Here is an 8292-nt window from a genome sequence, read left to right as displayed (position 1 = left end):
ACCATCATCCAAAACTAACAAATCAACTGAACTCTATTTGTTGCCAAGTTCATCTGTTGTGCACTGCTACAAAAGAAAACCAGCAAAATACTAAAAAAAAAACACAGCTAAACACCACCTATTAATTCAAATTCTTCAAGCACAACTAAGCATCTTCCACACTTGTACTTGAGACATAAATTCAATGTAAGAACGAACAACAATAGTCGGTGTGATAAATATCTATCTATTGATCCAATGCAAGATAAAATCAATCCAGTCAAACATTTGTAACTACGACATGTTAATGAGCCAAAGCACAATATCATCCAATATCCTACCGATCAACTCAGGACACAATGAAACCACTACATCCGTAGGACATCTAACCAAACATAACAATTCCCACACTTCAACTCAATTTAATCTAACAAAGGTAAGCAAAGTCAAAAAGTCCCTTTTACACTCATCTCAATCTTAATGTAGTATTCATTGTTCATGTTTTCCCGGTCAGTCTTTACCAGATCACTAGATTGAATCTAGATGGATCTGAATAAAATGCAGTCCAACGTTATTTACCTAGGTGATGCAACTTAGTTTAATAAACGTGACAAAATCCATCAAGATAAAAAAAATTGTGAATTCATCTCGAGTCAGCACAATCTCAACTGAATATAATTGGTATCTTAACCAACTCCACACTCAGCAGACTTTGATGAACTCAACGGTAGCACAAATGGTTCTTGCTACCCTTACCCTATACTACCAAAAATAAGTTTCCCCTGCACCCCATCTAGTTCCATCAAAATTAGTCTATTGGGTTCCTTTTTAGCCCAACTTGGTGTACTTTTCAGTCAGTCATCCTCAACCGAAATAAAAAACAAGCATTTGCAATGCAATAGGTCTCTCATTTACGCAAGTATGAGCTATTGGCATTGTAAATGAAAATGCTTTTTCTTTATGTTTTGGTGTGTGAAACATAAATAAATCTCATTGTCATTTAAAATGCCAATAGCTTAAACTTGCGTAAATTTGAGATCTATTGCATTGCAAATGCTTGTCAAGCCACATTTGCAACATTTGCTTACTTTTTTCAATTTATATTATTTGGATATCAAAATGCACATTTTAAGGAAAAAGAACCCTGACAACACGTGCAGCTAGTTTGTTACTTCCAATAAAAGGAAGACTCATTCTTCTGCTTTGCACTTACAATTGCTTATTTATAAACGCTAAGCACGTTAAATGACCCGCTGCAACCCACTGGCAAGAAAGCACTATGCACTGTTATAGTTAAGGAACGTCAAAAAATACAAAGAGGGGGCGTGGCTTGGCGGGCGAAGATGGCGGTCGCAACCTTGTAGAGCTCCCGTCGGCCCGGACTTAATCTGTTCATTTATCCTGGCCCCCGAGCCCGCTGTTGATACCCAGTGACTGGCACTGCTTTGGTGGAGTGCCCTGCCTGCTCCGGGGTATCGATCCTGCGTTTTTATCTCCTGTGCTCAAGAGGAGGTGACGGCGACGTGCGGCCTAGTGACCGGCTGGAGACCGGGGTCCTCGAGTTTCGAGACGCCCGGCGGCGGTTGCGGGCTCGCGGGTGGTGGTGGCATCCACCGCGCCGCTCTTGGCTCAGCTCTACTGTCACGGTCGCCCACGGATCACGGCAACGCCATTCATTCCTGCGCCTGGGGCGGACACTTCTCTATCCTGTGATCAAGAAGAGGCGACGTGTGGCCTTGTGACCGGCTGGAGACCGGGGCTCTCGAGTTTCGAGACTCCCGGTGGCGGTTGCGGGCTCACGGGCGGTGGTGGCATCCGCTGCGCCGCGCTGGGCTCGGCTCTACTGCTACGGTTGCCCACGGATCATAGCGACGCCACTCATTCCTGCGCCCTGGGTGGACACTCGTGGTGACGAGGCGTGGTGGAGGCCTGTCCCGCCTTGGTGAAGCCGGGACCTCGGGTTTCGCGACCTCGGGCCTGTGCCGGCCTGCCCGCCTCCTTCTTGGGGACTCCTGTATCGACGTTCCATCCCGGGGCCTGGGGCCTCCAGCACTTGTGGCGTCACCAGGGGGTTCCTGAGCCTTTCCGGGAGTGGTGCCCGCCCTGCCCGGGGTGCGGTCCCGGCGGGCCCGCGATCGGCCATGACCAGGGCCGGAGGAAACGGCCCGCCTAAGCGTGGCCCTATTGATAAATTCACAGGGCCTAGTGGTGGCTCTGGGGCGGCTGATGGCAGCGGTGGCCCTGGGCCGGACAATGCGGAGCTCCTGGCGGCCATCACCCAATCCCGGGACATGCTTGATGCTAAAATTGGGGCGGTAGAAGCGGATGTTACACTGCTGCGCCAGGACCTCCGCAATGCGGTGGTGCGGATCACCGAGGCCGAATCACGGTGACCGAAACGGACATTGGCGCCCTGAAGAAGAGGTTGGCGGAGGTGGAGGGAGTCCAGAAGACGCTGGCGGCCCGAGTGGAGGACGCCAAAGGGCGCGCACGGAGGAACAACCTCCGCTTCATTGGCTTTCCGGAGCGGTGCGAGAAGGACGACATGGAGCGGTTCTTGTCCCAGTGGCTGGAGAGCTGGCTCCCCGAAGGAGCATTATCCACGTGCTTTGTCATCGAGAGGGCGCACAGGGCCTTGACCCAGCGGCCACCGGAGGGTGAGCGTCCCAGGCCGGTCATCGCCCGGCTGCTAAACTACCATGACCGCGACGTTATCCTGCGGGAGGCGAGGAACAAAGGCTCGTTCACCTTTGAGAATCACACTATCATGATCTTTCCTGACTACACGAAGATGGTGCAGCAGCAGAGACAATCCTTTGTGGCCGCCAAGGCCAAGCTGAGGGGCCTGAAGCTCCAATACTCTCTCCTGTATCCAGCCCGCCTGCGAGTGGTGTACCAGTCCCGGACACATTTCTTTGATTCACCTGAAGAGGTATTCCGCTGGACTGATGAGGCGGTGCGACTCAGACCGCATGCCCAGCCGGGGCTGGACCCAGGCAGGTCCCAGGGATCGTCGCCGGAGCGGGCGGATCGCCCGAACCACAAGGGTCGCCACCGGAGGTCCCGCTCTAGGAAGAGGTCGGCCTCCGCCAGTGCATCGCAGACGGGTGGTGCAGGGGACTCGGAGCACTCTGACACCGGCAGCTGAACATTGCTGGGACTGGACCCTAATTGCCGAGTACTGAGTTGCTCTCCATTGTCTGGTGAGACTGTTCTATTATGACTTTCTTATGCCAGTCAGTTCCCATCTGAGGACTCCTATTACTTGTGACGGGAACGCAGTGGGGCTCGGGAGGCGCCTTTTGTAGGCCTCAGACCCTCACGGTTGTGAGTGTTATTGGGGGGGTGGTGAGTGTGTCTTGGTTGGGGTGTTGGGATCCATTGGTATGGCGGGCCCTGGGCTCTCTGTTCTGAGCCCGGGTCTCTCCATGCCGCGACAGATACTTCAATGTTTTCTGAGGTATTGGGGTGGGGGGAGCGGGGTGAAGGGGGAGGTTCTTCTGTTGCTGATGTTTGGGGGGGGTCTGGGGGGGGTTGCTGAGTTTTGGGGTCGGGAGGGGGGGACCACACGTGTGTATGACTTTTGATTTTGTTGCTTTGTGGGGTGCGCCAGGGTGGGGCGGAGGGCTGGATACTGGACACTGTGTTGATGATGGCTGATAATATGACTATGTCTCCTCAAAAGACCCTGCGCGTTGTGACGTGGAATGTGAGGGGTATTCTGGACAAAATCAAGCGGGGGGCTGTGCTGCGTTGGGGGAAGAGAGAGATGGTGGATGTGCTGCTCCTTCAAGAGACCCACATGCTGGGCTCTATGGCCCTTAGCCTTCAAAGGTTCGGATTTCAGCAAGTGTACCATGCGGGCTTCACGAGGGGCTCGCGGGGGTGGCTATCTTGGTACACCGCAGGGTGGCTTATGTGCATGAAAAGCAATGGATTGATCCTCAGGGCAGGTATATTTTCATCAAGGGCCTGTTGGGTACCGAACCAGTGGTATTTGGTAGCGTATACGCCCCCCCCCCCCTCTGCAGTGGGCCCTGTCTGAGCGGCTGTTCGCGCTGTGGAATGAGATTCCGGGGGTACTGACCATGGTGGGAGGCGATTGGAACGAGGTTATGGATGTGGGCTTGGATCGCCTGAGGCGGGTGCCTGTTGTATTGGATCCCCCCCCCCGCTGCTGCTCCCACCAGACTGTGTGCGACCGTGAGTGGCCTGAGTTGGGTTGATGTGTGGCGACACTTTCATCCTGCTGCGCGCGAATTCACATATGTGTCGGCGGTGCATGGGTCCTTTTCGAGACTAGATTATCTGTTTGTGCCGGGTGCCTGTCTGAGGCGAGTCAGAGATGCTGTGATACTCCCCAGAGGCTTGTCTGATCATTCCCCTGTCCTAGCTACCATGACCCTCCCCTCCAAGAGACAGCCGTTTCGCTGGCGGATGTCATCTTGGCAACTGCAGCGGCCCGAGTATGTGCATCACCTGCGTGGGGCGATTGACCATTACTGGCGCGAGAATCTAGTAGGCGATGTGGATGCAATGGTGGTGTGGGAGGCGCTGAAACCCACGCTTCGGGGCATTGACATAGCTTGGTGCGTGGCTGCTCGGCGAACACATCGGGAGGCCATTGTGGCCGCCGCGGCCCGCGTGGAGGACCTGGAGCAACGCGGTCGTCTTGGGGGCGACGAAGGCATTGTGCGGCAGCTCCTGCAAGCCCAACAGTCGTACGCCTCCGTCCTTTACGAGGAGGCCCGGCAGGCGTGGCTCGCCACGCGCAGCAGGGTGTATCAGTGGGGTGACAAGTCCTGTACTATGCTGCATAGGTTATGTCAGGCGACCTTCCAGCCCCTGGTGTTGCCGGGTCTTGCGGCGGAGGACGGATCGGTTATGACTGATCCAGATTTGCTTGCGGCTAGCTTCGCCCGTTATTACGAGACGCAATACGCTCCTCGTGATCACTTGGAGACGAGCGAAATATCCACGTATCTCGACGACCTGCTGCCACAGGCCATCCCCGATGAGACCAGAACCGCTCTGGACGCCCCGCTTACGGCTGAGGAACTCGGGGAAGCCCATGGCCAACTAAATTCTGGAAAGGCGCCCGGCCCGAGTGGGTACCCAAGCGAATTCTATAAAAAGTTTCACGTCCAGCTGGGACCCCACTATCGACGCGCCCTGGAGGCGGCGCAGGCTCAAGGGGAGCTGCCGCCAGACTGGCGTCATGCCGAAATCGTGGTCTTCTTGAAGCCGGGCAGGGCGCCGGAAAGGCACGACTCTTACAGGCCAATTTCCCTTCTTAACATCGAGGCCAAGATTCTGGCTAAGGCCTTAGCGAATCGCCTCCTGCCCCACATTGCTGACCTGGTCCACCCCGACCAGGCTGGATTCATGCCTCGCAGGGCCACCCGGCATAATATCCGACGGGCGCAGGCGGCGGTGGATGCTATGGGTGCTAGAGATGAGCAGGCGGCACTCCTCCTGGCGGATATGGACCGAGCCTTTGATTCGGTGAGCTGGGCATACCTGTTCACGCTGTTGGCCCGCCTCAATCTGGGGCCGGTCTTCTTGTCGTATATTCGTCTCCTCTACACTAACGTAACGGCCTCGGTCCGTGTGGCAGGTGCTACTTCTGGGCGCTTCCGTATAGGTCGCGGTACTCGGCAGGGTTGCCCTCTGTCCCCGTACCTGTTTGCCCTTGCCATGGAACCCCTGGCATCACGGGTACGAGCAGATGCCCAGTTGCGTGGCTTCGTCTGGAACGAGGACTTGGTGGATAGGATTGCACTGTATGCGGATGACGTCCTCCTCTTCCTCACTGACCTACGGCACTCGGGTCCCCGGGTTCTAGAGATCATGCGGGTGTTTGGCGAGGTCTCGGGTCTCCATCTTAACCTGAATAAATCGACCCTGTGGGTACTGGGGGGCGATGTGGTTGCCGACCCTTGGGCTGCTGAGTTGCGAGTGGCGACGAATGGCCTGAAGTATCTGGGCGTTTTTCTCTCAGAGTCGCGGGTAGTGGCCTGGGCGCGTGGAATCTTGCCGGTGTGGGAACGGGTCCAGGCCGATGTCAAGACTTGGTCCAGAATGCCGCTCACGATCTTTGGGAGGTCGGCCATCTTCAAGATGGTGGCGCTTCCGCGGCTTCTATACCAAATCCAAAATTTCCCGCACCCCATTGGCCTGGAGTGGTTCCGTCAGGTTAATTCAGTGCTGGGCCGCTTCCTGTGGGATGGCGGCGCAGCCAGGGTGGCCTTGAAGACGTGCTTTCTGTCCACATACTGTGGTGGCCTGGCCACCTCGGACCTCCTCTCCTACTACCAAGCTTCCCAACTGCTCGTCCTTAATGAATGGTGGTATGGCGATAGAGGGGATCCGGCATATGCCCTGGAACGATCGCTCATGGGTGATCGCACGCTCCACACCATCCTCTATTCGGCTCGCCTACGCCGTGGGTTGCCGTCGGTCACCAGGGTGGTCTTTGCTGTGTGGCGACAGTCGTTACGCCGCATGGGATGGTGGGGCAAACTGACGGCTGAGACACCGCTTTGGCATAATGGTCTGCTCCCGGAGCTGGCGGCCCTGACCGGGTTTGAGGGCTGGGAAGCCATTGGGGTTACACAGCTGGGCCAGGTCATGTCCGGCACCACCCTCAAATCCTTCGAGGAGCTCCGCACGGAGTTCCAAATGCCTCAGTCCCAGTTCTTCCGCTACCTCCAACTGCGGCACGCCCTCTCCCCGAGCATCACCGGCCTCGACTCCTTGCCGGAGTTTAGCCCGGTCGAGGCTAAAGTGTTTATGGGAGACCTGGGGGACAGGAAGGTCTCTAGGATTTACCAGACACTTGTTGTCCACTGCTCCTCCACCCTGCACTCTCTTCGGGAGGCATGGGAAGTGGACGTGGGCCCCCTTGATGAAGACGATTGGAGGGAGGCGCTGGAATCCCCACGTGGAACCGCCATTGCAGTCCGGCTCCGGCTGATCCAATTTAAATACTTGCACCGCGCTTATTATACGCGTGAACGACTGTGGAAGGCTGGTTTGATTGCATCCTCGGAATGCTTGCGCTGTGGGGCGGTGCCTGGCTCCTTGATGCACACTGTATGGTCGTGTGGCCGGCTGGCTGGGTTCTGGAGGGGTGTGTGGAGTTGCTTGGCTGAGGTCCTGGGCTGGGACCTTCCTCGTACCCACCGGCTGGGCCTACTGCACATTATGGAAGGGATTGGGGGTAATGTTTATAAACGTCACCTGTTGCTCTTGGGGCTGGTCGTGGCTAAGCGGGACCTGGCCCGGGCGTGGAAGTCAGTGAGGGCTCCCCCCCTGTCTGCATGGAAGGCTGGGCTGGATTATTTCATGGGTCTGGAGAGGCCGATCTTTGAAGCGAGGGGCTGCCCGCGCAAACACTACAAAATCTGGAAGCGTTGGGCCGACTACCGTGGTCTGTCTCTGGACCCCCCGGCGGAGCAAGAGGAGGACATTTGATCACAGTGACACTTTTGGCCCGAAGCGGCAACGCCCTGGTGGCGCTACACCTGCTTATTTTTCTCTATTACTTTCTATACACGTGTGGTAGGGGGGGTTGGGGGGGTGTTCGGAGCGGGGGGGGGTAGAGTTGTGGGTTGGGGTGGGTTGCTGGTGAGTTTTATACTGAGCCTATTTTGAGTCAGCTCTATCATTTGCTGCCTATGTAATTGCTATATTGATATTGTCGTGGTGATCTTCGAGTGTGGAGATGCCACGTTCTTGATGCTCATTTGCTCAATAAAATTGGTTGTGAAAAAAAAAAATACAAAGAGAAGCATTATGGCCGACAAGCACATGAACCCATTTCCAAGTGTGACAGACTGCAGCCTAATGTTTGACCTGTATGCATGGGGTGCTGGTGATGTGATGCAATAACAGCGTTGGAAAATCACTTGGCACATTAATCACTCCCAGTACGAACAACACAGGACGGGAGGGACTGGGGGGGTTAGAGTCACGAGGGTTGCATTCAGATCAACCAACCATTTTCCACTGGTTAAACGACCTGTTCAAACACACACCAGCAAATTTACGTTGAAACCCATAGGCGAGGAAGGTCACAGCAGCCACGGCACACGCAAGGAGGAGTTTTGGTTAAGACATGCTTCGGTGGTTATAAAAAATGCCAGGACAGTGAGTGGCACACATTATGCTAAGAACAGCACGAAGTGGTAGCGCTCATGATGGAGAGTCATTTACCACTCCAGTTTAACACACAGAAAGCAACACCACATTGAACCCCCAGTTTTTGTGGTCTTTTTGCCAAATTCTGCGGCCTCAAAAAAAAAAATCCAG

The sequence above is a fragment of the Lissotriton vulgaris genome, chromosome 1_1 (genome assembly GCF_964263255.1).
Source record: "Lissotriton vulgaris chromosome 1_1, aLisVul1.2, whole genome shotgun sequence".
Classification (NCBI taxonomy): domain Eukaryota; kingdom Metazoa; phylum Chordata; class Amphibia; order Caudata; family Salamandridae; genus Lissotriton; species Lissotriton vulgaris.
The sequence above is the reverse complement of the archived record's forward strand: the minus strand, read 5'-3'. Positions refer to the sequence as shown.